At 43.8% G+C, this 14,332-nt stretch overlaps 1 protein-coding gene and 1 long non-coding RNA gene across 2 annotated transcripts in view; both read left to right on the top strand.

The window, feature by feature from the left end:
- Positions 1–14,332, top strand: part of ARHGAP31 (Rho GTPase activating protein 31) — a 111,181-nt gene that overhangs the window by 9,266 nt on the left and 87,583 nt on the right. The window lies entirely within an intron of this gene.
- LOC146397721 (uncharacterized) lies at positions 6,049–12,479 on the top strand. The gene is made up of 2 exons (XR_014824795.1): positions 6,049–8,847; positions 9,991–12,479. It is a non-coding gene; the product is annotated as an uncharacterized LOC146397721 (long non-coding RNA).

Here is a 14,332-nt window from a genome sequence, read left to right as displayed (position 1 = left end):
CACACCCATGGCCTGATGCTAGCCAAGAATGCTTCTGGGGGCCCCCTACCCCCAGAGGTAGAGGGATGAATGTCACCCTCCTGAAAAGCAACACATACCAGCTCTTACTGTTACAGATAGCATAAAACAGTTTGACATTTAAAATAGGAGTCTGGAAACCTATAAATAAATCTATAGCCTTTGTCAATTGAGCTAATGTGTAAATATGCATGTTTCTTCTCCTGGTTCTTTTTGTGTTTATATTCAGAAACCACCTTGTATGGACTTTCAATTCAATGCAACAAATATTTAATGGGACTCTCATGTGCTAGACACTCTTGGGTTTACAAAGATGCTCTGCAGTTGCTCTCAGCCTTTTAGAATGACGTAAGATGAGAACACAAAGTACTAAAAAGAATGAAATGAGGGCTCTGGGCAAGGTGCAAGCCAGGGATGTCGACATGCAAGGCAGCCAAGGGAAAGAGAACTGTCAGAGTGGGTTGTTTGTAAGGGGGGGAAATTAATAAAACAATAAAGATCATCTGACTCGTGAGGAATGTCGGAGGTATGGTAAAATATGGTGGTTGGTTTCTACAGACAGGAAACCACATGGTTTTGCCTGATACTTAGAACTGGTCAAACCCTCTTGCACCCTGGGGGAGAAGACGCTTAAACTGTGGGAAAGGTAGTTGAGTGACTTGTAAATGTCCAGCCTTGTTGGGGGGTGGATCCTGGCTGGGGCGATGGAAGCTGTCTTTAGTGGCAGGAGAGTGATCCTACCCCCAGGAGAAGGCACTGGAGCTGATCATAACAAGGGTAGCAGTTGCCTTGACTCTGTCTGTGCCCTGCCCAAGAGCAAGGGGAAGGGGAGATTCTGTTAAAAGGTAAAACTTTTAAAAATGATGTTAACCAATCACCCTAATTTATGTTTCTTGATTAAATCCAACAGTATGGCCTAAATGTGCAACCCCAACCTCTCCCCACTGTGTATGAAAAGTTCTGTTTTGCCCCCCGTAGTGTATATGAAAACCAACTCAGAGAGGTTAAGCAACTTGCAGAACATCACACAGCTAGGAATTGAGAGAACCAGGACTCAAACCATGTCTGTCCAACATTAAATTCCCCCTCGGTAACCCCAACACCACAAAGGCTTTGTCTCCTCTGGACCCAGATAGCTGGAGTTATGCTGGCAGTAAATCAAGGTCTGATATCCAGCGCTCCATTTAACCATGCATTGCCAAGGTGATAAGTTCAGTAGGATTTAGCTAGACTTTAATAAAACCGCCAGCAATGGAGTACCCATCCCCAGTTTTTCAGAGTCAAACATTTAAGTTCCAAAGCAGGATTCTAAACAGAGCATGCCCTGTTACCATAAGTAGCCCCTTCTACCACTGCTTTCCCATCTGTTTCCTGCATGCTGAGTATTACTGGGAAACAATGATGTCAACTCTTCCATATAAATCTACACCTCCCTGCTGGTCCCTCCCCTACAATGCATATTTTTGTTCCTCTTTCTGGCTTTTGTCTTGCTGTTCTGTTCTTTAAGGACTCACGCTTTTTCGGCGTCAATTGTTGGCTTTCTTTTTAATAAGTTGTAGCTATTTAAGCTTCATTGTGGCTTTCAAAGTGCACATGCTTTCTTGAGTCCATATTTGGAAAATCCTTTGTTTGGCTAATTGCTAGAATATGGGCCTGGTGTTAATGGAGAGAAGCCATTTTGCTTTCTGGAAAAGCAAAGCTAGATGCAGGGTTCTGAATGCAGCTCCAAGCTGAGGACACAAACCCCACCTCAGGGGTTTCAGGGGCTGCAGTGCAGCTGTTTGTACCCTGGGCACAGAGCCTGCATCTGAAAATCAAGAAAATATACCCATCAAGGGCTGACTCGCATACAAAACTTGGTTTCTTCAGTGCCCCCCCCTTCTTTTACTGCCCCTAAATACAACTTGAATTCAGAAAAGAAGGAGGGGGACTGTTCTGGGGACAGGTAGGAGGGGAGCAAATGAGTTTTGAGTTTTGGGTCCAAGAATTCTGGACCTCTCTTTTTAAGCCTCTGGCAATGATACTCTACTGGGCAGAAGGATGACTAAAAACATCATGTTTACTTTAGAAATTTAATTTTATTTAAAATTTCAAAATTTACAAAATAGGGGTTAAATTTTAGTACACTATAAGGAGTATTAGAAATACTCCTTAAATTCCCTTTTGGACTCCTTGAAACAAAGTGGACAGAATTTCAGATGGGCATAGGTCCCGTAGTGTCTGGGTCTGTGGGGAACATGCAAGCCCACTAAATGAATTCCCCAGTTTATAGGGCTACACACTGTAAAGGGCCGCTGCAAGTCAGCATTCTGAGGTCAGCCCCCAAGAGATTCTCCTCTTGTAGTTCTGGGAGGTGGGGGGGCAGGAATCCACATCTTTATAAAGACAAGCTCCAGGTGACTGTCATATCTTCAGCCTACTGATCTCACTTTGACTAGCTTGTAAAAAGCAGCAGCTAACTGAAACCACATGATTTTTTGGTTGTTGTTATACTTTCTATATTGCCCCAAATTTGAACAGTGAACATGTAGTTTTACTATTTAAATTGAGGTGAAAAAAAATCCTTGGAAAGTATCATGGAATGGGGTGTCTTGATTCGCTGAATTTTTCATAAAGCCCTTTTGTTCCCATCCCTCTTTTTTAAAAAAAAGGAGCTTCGTAAAGTCTGTTGGTTTGCTTTCCTGCCTTAATAGATGCAGCTTAGTGAAATCAGCTAACCACTCTGAGAAGTGGTGCTTGCAGCGAAGTGGCTAGCACATGGATTTTATGCTGCTAGTCTGCCTGGGTTTAAATCCTAGCTCTACCATATGCTAGCTTTGTGACCATGCACAAGCCACTGAACCTCTCTATGCCTCAGCTTTCTCATCTATGAAGTGGGGATTGTGAGAATAATAGTGTCTACCACACAGGGTCCGCAGGAGGATTACATAAACTGGTGCACCGCCTGGAATTTAGTTAACCTTCCGCGAGTGTTAACTATGGCTCTTATTTCCTTGGTGATTGGAAATCTGTTTCAGCCTCATTACTCAGAATGTGGTTCCTGAGTAATGCTACAGACGGGGAAGTTGAGAACTAAGAACAAATTCCAAGGCTCCCATGTATCCCTAAGGGCTTCTTCTTTTAAAAAAAAAATATCTTATGTACACATAATTATTTTCTTTGGTTGAATGTGTAAAAATGCTACTTTTAAGATTCTTATCTGCTGATAAATATTTCTGGGGTGGGAGTGTGGTAAACTTTCTAAGTTTTATATTGCTTTAGTAGTCAGCAAAAGGAAACAACCTAAAAACAAAACCGAAAAGAAAAAAAGTGAGGGTTATAGGTTATGGCAAGAGGCTATAAGCATAGCGACAGTCATCCGACCTTCTAGTTTCCATTTGTATTTCAGGAGAGTTATAAATCTGGAAAATGAGCCTGTTTTTATCATTGATGGAACAGTGGAAGGCCAGGGTTTTAGCTGGCCTGTGCGACATTTCACATATGCCTATTTCTTTGCTCCACAGTTGCATTTTGGCAGTTGACTGAATGAGGTGTATATCTGGCTCAATTTTAGGCTGTATGAGCAGAATCTTAGGCTGAAAAGTGTATGATTGAGGGATCCACACTGCACTCTGTTCATTTCTCAGTGTTCTATTTGAAGTGCTCTGCTTATACACAGAGGTATATTTAGGAAGGTGATCAGGATGGTGAAGTCTGGACCTTCCCTACTCTCACCTCCAACAGCTGTCATGGTTTCCTAAATTGCCTCTTTCCTTGAAAATAAGCTCCTCGAGGAACCATTCTCTGATCATCTATGTGTTAGGTGTCTGCAAGGCTGGTTCCTCTTGGATACTTTCAGGAAGAATTCATTTCCTTGCCTTTTCCAGGTCCTAGAGGCTGTCTCCATCCTTGGGTTTATGGTCCTCATCACATGGCCTTTGCTCCCTCTGCTCCACTCTCACATGGCCTTCTGTCTGATCTCCTGCCTCTCTCTCTCTTTTTTTAAGGGCTGCACCTGCAGCATATGGAAGTTCTCAGGCTAGGGGCTGAATTGGGGCTGCAGCTGCCGGTCTACACCACAGCCACAGAAACGCCAAATCTGTCTGCGACCTATACCGCAGCTTTCAGCAACGCTGGATCCTTAACCCACTGAGTGAGGCAAGGGGTCGAACCCGCATCCTCATGGACTAGTCTGGTTCGTTTCTGCTGAGCCACAATGGGAACTCCCTGCCTCTCTCTTATAAAGACCTTAGCACTATATCAAACAATCCAAAATAATCTCAAGATCCTTAGCTTGACCTCCTCCACAAAAGCCCCTGTAGCCATGTGAGGCAACATTTACAATTCCAGGAATAAGGGCACAGACTTCTTTGGAGCACCATTACTCAACCTACCACAGTCTTCCCCACAGCACATGGTTGCGTCATTAGATAATAAGGTGAACGAAGGGAATAGGATAGTGATTGTGGGAGGGGAAGAGAGGATGGACATCGGCACTTACTCAGCACTCACCAGCACCAGGCCCAGGGTCAGCCAGGACACAGGGATGAACAGGCTTGCTCTGTCCCTGTAGGGGCTTCCAATGCCATGCAGGAGATGGACACATCCTCTTCTGTGTCCCACACAAATCACAAGAGGAAGTGGATGTTGTTAGTCCTGACTCAGAGGAGCTAGATCTTCTAAGATGAGTGGCACCTGAATCGGCTCTGCCTAAAGGGAAGCTAGTGCAGGCAGAGGGAACAACACAAGCCAAGGTGTCAAGGTGGAAACCGTATGGCAGGATCCATACTCTCCAGAGAGGAACAAGGAGCACAAGGTGGAAGCTGGAGCCACTTGCCTGCCTGGACGAGGCTCACAGGAGTGGATGGCTTCTTCAATGACCAGTTTCCATTGTTCAGAGAAGAAAAGAGTGATGAGGACAGATGTGCCTGTTTAAATTCCAGATTGAGAAAGGAAGAAGCCACATTTAAAGCAACTGTATTCTTTTTGCTCTTGTTGCTATTGAGAAAAAATTGGACCCGTCTGAGAATAAACCTCCTCCAGGTGGAGGAAAATTGAGGTGCCCCGAACAGCTGTAACTCCGAGTTTCAGAGTTTATTTCAGCTATTTATTTTCCATCTTAGGAAATTTCGTTTCTCTCTGTCCTGTGGATGAGAACCAGAGTGATGTTTAACCCTTCAAATCCAAGTTTATTTGAGGTGGAAAATGTTTGTAACATCCCTTCCCATCTGTCTGCCAGTCTCACTTCTACTCCATCCCATCTCTGTTTGCTCCCAAGTCATCCTTGTCATTCCCCCAATTTAGGAAACCACAGAGCAGGTGTCAGATCTCTCATTCTTGCCAGTTGTACACGCAGGTTCTCCCTTGAGCTTGGACCCCTCCCACCTTGGGATAGCTGGCCCCCACCCCAGAGCCGTGTCCTCCCCTACCCTCCTAGGCCCCCGTCTCAAAGGAGACCACAGGGTTCCTGGGAGATGGGCCTCCCTGCCCAGTGCCCGCCTCGCTCTTGCCAGATTCCAGAACTCTAAGAACTAAAAATACTTCAGCCTTTGCTTCTCCCAGGGGCAGGCACTGAAACTGGTTTTGCCCCTTGTGACCAAAAAGCAGAGACCCAGAGGGGAGCGAGACTGGCTGGCAGGATGGTCAGCCGCTGCCTGAGGTGCCCCTCCCAGAACTGTGTTCCCTGCAGGCAGTGGGCATCTCCATTCCTTCTTTGCCAAGTAACTCTTCTAGTGTGCACTGCCATCCCTTGGTTCCTGAGTGCTGAGTGGACTGGCAGGAGTCAGGGAGAAATGCAAATTTTTTTGGCCACACCCCAGTACAGTTCCTGGGCCAGGGATAGAACCTGAGCCACCGCAGTGACAACGCCGGATCCTTAAACTGCTAAGCCACAAAAGAACTCCAGAAAAAATGCAGTTTTTTAATGAGGAATAAATATCTGCCGCAGACACAAGCCAGCCTCTTCTCTTGTAAAGTTAGAGACTAATTGTAAAAAAAAATTAAACAATACAGAGATTTATAAAGTACAAAGTCCCTTCTCACATCCTGGAAGTGCCATTCTTCAGTTCACAGTCTGGGCTGGATTCACCTAGGCCAGTTCTCTCTGGAGAACTTTCTCACGAGGGAAATGCACTCCATCTACATTGTCCCATAGGGCAGCCCCTGGCCCCATCCAGCTGCTAGAGCTTGACTGTGGCTAGTGCCACCCAGGACCTTAACTTTTAATTAATTTAAATTTACATACATGTGGCTCATGACTACTATATCAAATAGCACAGAGACCTTTCTCTGTGTACGTACAAAAAAATACACACATTGAATGATTTTGTTTTTTTTTTCCACAGAGATATAGTTACAACATACATATGTTTTGAAATACGCTGTTTTAAAAAACAGCAGATCTTGAAGAACTATCCATTTTTGTAATTATGGCTCGATCTCACTCTTCTTAGTCACTGCATGGGATTCTGCTGAATGGATGGTTTTTAAAGCTAATTTTTGGGAATTCCCATTGTGGCTCAGCAGTAATGAACCCGACTAGTATCCATGAGGTCTCGGGTTTAATCCTTGCCCTCGTTCAGTGGGTTAAGGATCCAGCATTGCCATGAGCTGTGGTGTAGGTCGCAGACACGGCTCAAATCCTGTATTGCTGTGGCTGTGGTGTAGGCCAGCATCTGTAGCTCCAATTCAACCCCTAGCCTGGGAACTTCCATATGCTTCAGGTGTGGCCCAAAAAAGACAAATACATAAACAAATAATAATGTTAATTTTATTTTTAAAATCAGGTATCACATTCCTGTTGTTCAAAATATAAAAGTATTTAAAGGGTATAGCAAAAAATCTCTCCTCATTCCTTTCCTCGGCCTCCCTGTTCCTCACCTGAGAAGCAACTGGTATTAATTTTCTTGGAAATCTTTCTATAAATATTCTGTGCATGTACAAGCAAATATATATATACTTTTTATAAGATACTGTAATTAACCATTTCTTCGTATAGAAATCTTTCTATTTTTACAAGTTGTTATAAGGGTTCTCTTAGTGTCTAAGTACTGATTGATTTAGTATTTATTGAATAGGTTGTATGGACCTTGCATCATTTTCACTGACAATTTCTATTATCTATAACTTTTGAATATTAATACTGCTTCTCTTTGCTTATGATGAGGGTAGAATTTCCTAGCTCACTTACTTCTCATTATACTTTGAATGTGTCTTCCAGTGTTCCTGAGGGATGTTGGTGGGTCAGTCCATATTCCGTCAGTTTGGAGTCCAGGCCCCAGGTCAAGGCTGAGGCAGGGAGCAGGGAACAGTGAGATGCTGTTTTCTGGCATATCTGTGGCATCTTGGTGGCTGTGCTCTGGTTATCTTAGCCAACCTGGCACAGGCCACAGAGACCCAGAAAGAGTGACAAAAGCAGATGAAACGGAGGTGACAGCCTTAATAGGAAAGTGTCTTAAAGTTGATCAGCTATATTTTTGCAGGAACTAAAGCCAGAGTATACCTTAAAATCGGATTGAAATTAGTTATGACCACAGATTCTTACAATGGGAGAAAGGAGAATGTTTTGATGAGAACTTATCACCATCATCCCTCACTTAACCCTCCTTCAATGGCTTCCTATTGCCCTCAAGACAAATATCAACTCCATAGAAAAGAACAAGGTTACCAGCCATCACACTCAGACACCTGCATCTTCTGCAGCCTCAATGGACACCACCTCCCACCTGAGCAGATCCCCTGGCCACATTGTACTTCTTGTGGCTCCTCAGAACTGCTGTGCTGTTCCTTTTTTTGGGGGGGGGCGGCGCTGTACCCGCGGCATGTGTTGCTTCTCAGGCTAGGGGTCAAATCGGAGCTGCAACTGCTGGCCTGCCTCATAACCACAGCAACTCAGGATCCGAGCCACATCTGTGACCTACACCACAGCCCACAGAAATGCTAGATCCTTAACCCACTGAGGGAAACCAGGGATGGAACCTGCAACCTCATGGTTCCTAGTCGGATTTGTTTCTGCTGCGCCACAACAGGAACTCCCTGCTGTGCTGTTTTTGCTCCAGGTGTTTGAACGTGCTCCACCCTCTGTGTAGAACCCTCGCTTTATCTCTCTTATAAGCTCTACCTCAGTCTTGCCAACTCCAACCCATCTATTGGGTCTCAGCTTGGATGTCTCATCCTTTCCTGATCCCTCTGAGGAAAGGTCAGGGGTCCCTCCTATGTGCTCCCCTTGCACCCTGTATGCCCCAGCACTGCTCTTACCACACTGCATGTACCACTCTCACCCCCACCTTCTCCCTGCCTCATTCTAGAGTCTGACTGACCCTGGATCAACACTGGGAGGTCAGGAACCACATCTCCTGGTTCATCATTTTATCACCAGCGCCTAGCATGATCCTTATAAATATGTGTTGAAGGAATGGATGGATTCAGGGAAGGGCAGTGCTGTCTTGGGTCTGCGTGGCGGTGGAGTGGGGATGGAGGATGTGTCCTCCATGAGTATCTTGCCCACGTGTGTGCATCCATCATGTTTCTGTGTATCCATGTGGAGACTATGGAGGTGGAGGAGGAGTTGGTGAAGCTCTAGTGAAGCTTAGGGTTGAGTCTTCATTCAGCAAATTGTTGTCATCTGGTTTAGGGCAAGTCATCACATTGCCTGAATCTCAGTTTCCTCATCTAAAAGACAGGAATGAGAATTAGATGAGATAATATATGCAAAGTGGCTTTTAAAATGGAAAGGAGGAGTTCCCATTGTGGCGCAGCGGAAACAAATCCGACCAGGAGCCATAAAGTTGAGGGTTTGATCCCTGGCCTTGCTCAGTGGGTTAAGGATCCATCATTGTCGTGAACTGTGGTGTAGGTCGAAGACGTAGCTTGGATCCCACAGTGTTTCTTTGGCTATGGTGTAGGCCAGCAGCTACAGCTCCGATTTGACCCCTAGCCTGGGAACCTCCATATGCCGTGGGTGCGGCCTTAAAAAAAAAAGCAAAAAATAAATACATAAATAAAATGGAAAGCAAATACCATAGTTAACTTGGAGTTTAGACACTGGTGCTGGGAAAGGGCTGAATGGCCTCAAAGGCTGTATTTCCTGATATGCTGGGAATCAGAGGCATCCTTGCAAACACCACCCTCTGCTATATTGGAAGGAAATCAGAAGCACCGTTTCTCTTGCGTGACCCTCCCGCACACCCTCGTGCTTCCCCCAGCCATGCCAGCTTCAACTGTCCGCTTACAGAAGAGGTTCTCTAGGACCTTTTAGTACATCATGCAGTGGGCAGCCAGGGCTCCTGTGGCACCCCGTTCGCCCAGCACCAGGATCATCCTGTACTGAGGCAAACACAGAGATAAGTGAGCCAGAAGCTAATGTGTCATGTTCAAGCTGAAAGAATCTTAGGAAATCACTATCCAGACCTCTCATTTAACACACACAGAACCTGGGGCCCCAGAGAAGACAGTCGTTTGCCTGAAAAGATGCAGCTGGCCCAGTGATGTTTTTTGGCTGCTTATTGGTATTGGCCAGAAATCACAGGTCAGGATGTTTCTCAGAGCCACCCATTATCAGGGATCCCTGAAATATGGGGGAGAGCCTCAGATGATGATGACTTTAGGAGAGAAGGAGAATTGATAAGGTGATCGCAGAGCTTGAGGGTAATATCCATCCTTTATTATAGAGCTGGTTAAAAGGATGACATGTATGTACTGGCATGGAAAGATGCCCAATAGTACTTAAGTGGAGAACTTTACAAAACAGCATATAAAGTATACACAATTCCATTTTGGTAATAATATGTATTAAAAAATTCTGGAGGAATATGCATAAAACATTACTAATGGCTTTCTCTGGATGGATCCTTTTCTGTCTCTTCTGCATGCTTTGCTGTGTTGCAGTGTTGTCTGCATATATTTTTTTTTTTGTCTTTTGTCTTTTGTTGTTGTTGTTGTTGTTGTTGCTATTTCTTGGGCCGCTCCCGCGGCATATGGAGGTTCCCAGGCTAGGGGTCGAATCGGGGCTGTAGCCACCGGCCTACGCCAGAGCCACAGCAACGTGGGATCCGAGCCGCGTCTGCAACCTACACCACAGCTCACGACAACGCCAGATCGTTAACCCACTGAGCAAGGGCAGGGACCGAACCCGCAACCTCATGGTTCCTAGTCGGATTCGTTAACCACTGCGCCACGACGGGAACTCCTGCATATTTTTTTAAATGATGAGCAGGTACAATATTTATACTTTGAAAAAACACTAAGGTGTTTTCATTTTTGTGAAAGCATACACATTCCCTAAATCATTCCAACTTTCTTTATTCTGATTTTATTTTCATCAGACATCTTTTGTCATCTGCAGCTTGCCCTCCTGTGTAAGGCCCTCATCTATACAGCGCCTGGACCCACTTGTGAATTCTTATAGGAAGTGATGAAACTGCCATTTGAACTTACAAAGTTGTCCCCTCAGAACTTGGTTATAGAGAACAGATCACCCTCAGATGAACGCACCACATTTAGGTTCTGATTCTGCCCAGAAGACAAAGCCCCCACCTGTGATGACTCCACAGAGGCCCAGCTTCTCCCATGAACAGACCCCTTGATGTTAGTCTTCCCCAAATATCAGCTGGACCCACGGTCCTTATGCTTGAGGTTCACGTAAAGAAGTCTTGGAAACTTTAGGCAGCACATCCCAGAATCTCTGTCTTGGGGAGAGAGAGAGAGGGTTAGTTTGAGGTTGTGCAGAAGCATGGCTGGCTGGCCTCTCTGGCCACTGGCTGATGCTCTTGAGAGACTTGCACGATACCAGTGGAGTGTGAGATAATTTTTGTTTGTTTGCAAAAGTGAGGTCCAACCTATTAGGACAGAGAACCGGCCAAGATTGTAGTGGAGTGGGGGTTGGGAGTAACTAACCCTTAGATGGCACCTTACAAAGAGCTTACACCAAATCATCTCTTCTGTTCTTCACAGAATTATGAGTTAGAGGAAGCAGGTCATTATCATACCTGCTGCACAATGAGGATACTGATGTTCCCCCAAGGACACAAAACCAGTAATGCCAAATCTGCGACCTTTACTTACCACTTACTGGGATGCAAGATTTATGTGGCAAACAGGTTTAAAGCTCTGGACTGGGAATCAGAAGACCTAGGTATTTGTTATGTGACCTTGTGGGATTCCCTTCATCTTTCTGAACTCAACTTCCTCATCTCTAAAATGGGGATAATAATACCTGTCCAGCTTGCCTCATGGAGTGGGGATCTGACAAGACAATGGACATGAAAATAGTGTGCATTGAGAACAGTGAATTGCTAAAGCATTATAAAGTATGATTAATTTCCTGGTTGGTACTGAGGGATATGTGTTTGAGAGTAACTTTTGCCAAATGGAATTGTTATTTAAGATTGGATAAACTTAATATAGCCCACAACAATCCAATACCCCTCAGCCAGCTCCCTAGGAACCCAAACCTTCCATTTTCATACCCCCTGTCCTGCTTCGGGTAGATTCTCAGCTTTTAAGATAAGTAATCAGTTTTCCAGGAAAGAGAGGCATCCCTGACCAGCTGTCTCCTTGCCTGATTTTTTTGAGGGGTATTTAAGTACTTTAAATCTGTGCTATGCTTTTCCAGTTTTGTTTGTTTAATATTATGGCTGCGCCCATGGCATATGGAAGTTCCTGGGCCAGGGATCAAATCTGAGCCACAGCTGCAGCAACACTGCATCCTTTAGATCCAGTGGGCTCAGCCAGGAATCAAACCCACACCTCCGCAGTGACTGGGGCAGCTGCAGTCAGATTCTTCACCCACAGTAGGAACTCTTGTGCTTTGCTCTTCCTAGCAGGGGCCACTAGAGAGGCCTGGAGGGAGGGTTCTGGGGTCCCCCACCCTGCTTAAGATGTAACACTCTACTTTCTTTAGTGCTCTTTTATGCTTCTGGGTGAAATTTATCTGAACAGAGAACTTCTGGCTTAACAACAACAAAAGTCTAAAACAAGTACTATATAAATCTGCAATTCAGCAAACTTTTTTTGTCTCATGGTCACCCACCCAGTCAACCATTTATCTCCCATGCCCTGCCTCCCCACCTCACTGAGATCTGTTACCCTTAAGTTTGCCCTGGAGCCTTTCCTCCGGGCAGTCCAGGTGTTGTGTTTTGTCTTGTTTTGTTTGGGGAGAAGACATTTCACAGAGCCTGCAGAATACACATGTATAGTCAGTTCTTGGAGGGGGTGGAGGGAGTCAGCTCTGATATGTAACGTGTAGTTTTATGTTTTAGGTGATGTGAGAAGTTTCCGTTTTCAGTGGGAACAGTAAAGAAATGAGGCAGAGATGAAGGGCTGGCTTTAATGCCACTTCTCTAAATTTCTATGAATAGTTCTTGGCCTTTTTTGCCATTGTGGGTAGAAATGTTTCTTACGTGAACACTGGCAACAGAGAATACTTTCTGGCACTTACAGATGCATCCCAATTAATGTTTGATCAAAGAGGAGAAAGAAGAAAAGAGAAAGAGAAAGGAAAGGGGATAGGAGGGAAGAATGGAATTGGAAGCTGGTACAGAAAAGTAATTTTAGAAAAAAAATTTTTTTTTTTGTCTTTTTAGGGCCACACCCTCAGTATAAGGAGGTTCCGAGGTGAGGGGTCCAATCAGAGCTGTAGCCGCTGGCCTCTGCCAGAGTGACAGCAACACCAGATCTAAGCCGCTTTTGCGAGCTACACCACAGATCACGGCAACACTGGATCCTTAACCCACTGTGCGAGGCCAGGGATCCAACCTGCGTCCTCATGGATGCTAGTTGGGTTTGTTAACCACTGAGCCATGATGAGAACTCCCAAACTTTAGAATTTTTAAAGAGACCAACCTAGGTTGAAGCCCTGCCTCTGCTACTAGTGATGTTTTGTGTGACATAAAGTAAGTACTCCGTATGTCACATGGGGTAACATATATATGTTATGTGAGGATAAAAATATTTACTTTATAGACCTCATAGGGATGTTGTGAATCAGTTGAAACCATGAGCAGGAAGGGGACTTTCAGATTTCAGTTAAGAGGCCACTGTTGTTCCCCAGCTGAAGGCTCTGTCATTTTTTTTTTTTTTTCACTGTTCTTTGAACAGATGGTTTGAAGGATTAGGGTCTTTCCCTCTTTCAATTTAATTTTGGAGCTTTGAAACTAAACCCAGCTGTTTCTACAGTTTTCAAATGCTAAGTCTCAATGGCTTTTCACCAGGTAAAATTTAGAATTGATATAAACTACGTCTATTGAAACTCTCAAATAATAGCTCTTGAGATAAGAATAATTTAAGATGAGACTATTGACAGTGCATTGTACTCTGATCTTTTAAAAAATATCTGATCATCTGAATTTTGCATTGAATATAATTCTTCCACTCTGTAAATGCAGGTCAGCTTGATTTTTCATGCTCACATTATTTAGAAAAATGAGATATTTCACTTGTCAACTAATTTGATCCAGTTTCACAGAGTCTAAAGAAATGACAGTTTCCTCTTTTCTTGGCTAATGTAGCAAATTTCCAAATGCTATAGACTACTTACATGTTTTATTTAGACTTCCTAAGACAGCTAGAACCTTTTTAATACTTGCATACTCCTGATTGAATACTGTAGACTTAGTCTCTCATTTATGATTTACTTTGAATTAAACATTCAAATATCTATCAAAAAATTTAAACACTAAGCTCAGCTAGTGTGGAATGTAGTAATAATTCAATGAGCAAATATTTCTGGGAAAAAAATTGAGAAGTGATGAAAACAAGCTAAACTACATTCCAGTATTCAATGGACATCCATCTCTTGGTCCAATGACATGCCTCTTTTTTTTTTTTTTTTTTTTTTTTTAACGTACAGGTCACATTGCTCCCCCCAAAAATGCCTTTTCAAAATAAGCAATGCTGCTGATCTAGTCTATCTTGGGACTCTTTGTTAAAAAATCCTTCCCTTCTGCTGCCTTCTTTTGGGCAATACCAAACAAACATTAACAACTGTGGAACAGATGTTCCAACTGAAGAAGATTCCAAAGCTGGGCTCAAACATATTCCCCACAAGAACAAGACACCAACCACAGAGATTAATCTTCTGGTATGGATGTTATGAGATAAAAGCACTTTCTGGATTTCATCACATATTTTTATAAAACAATCTCTAGAGGGTTTTTTGCTTATTTGTTTGTTTTAGGGCAGTGCCAGAAAGTTATCCCATTTTTGTGAACCCAAGTATCATACAAATGCTTAAATTTGGTGTTTGGATTTTAGGCGAAGTAATAGGAATGCTTTCTGCTACTATAATTTTTAAATAAGGTGATTTCTCTGCAGCTTTTTTTGATGGAAGATAGTAAGA

The sequence above is a fragment of the Sus scrofa genome, chromosome 13, assembly GCF_054392235.1.
Source record: "Sus scrofa isolate SSC_HxYL_T2T_F1_AM1 chromosome 13, Sscrofa_HxYL_maternal_Yorkshire_Landrace_v2.0, whole genome shotgun sequence".
Taxonomy (NCBI): domain Eukaryota; kingdom Metazoa; phylum Chordata; class Mammalia; order Artiodactyla; family Suidae; genus Sus; species Sus scrofa.
Note: the sequence above shows the minus strand (reverse complement) of the source record. Positions and strands in the feature narration are given on the sequence as shown.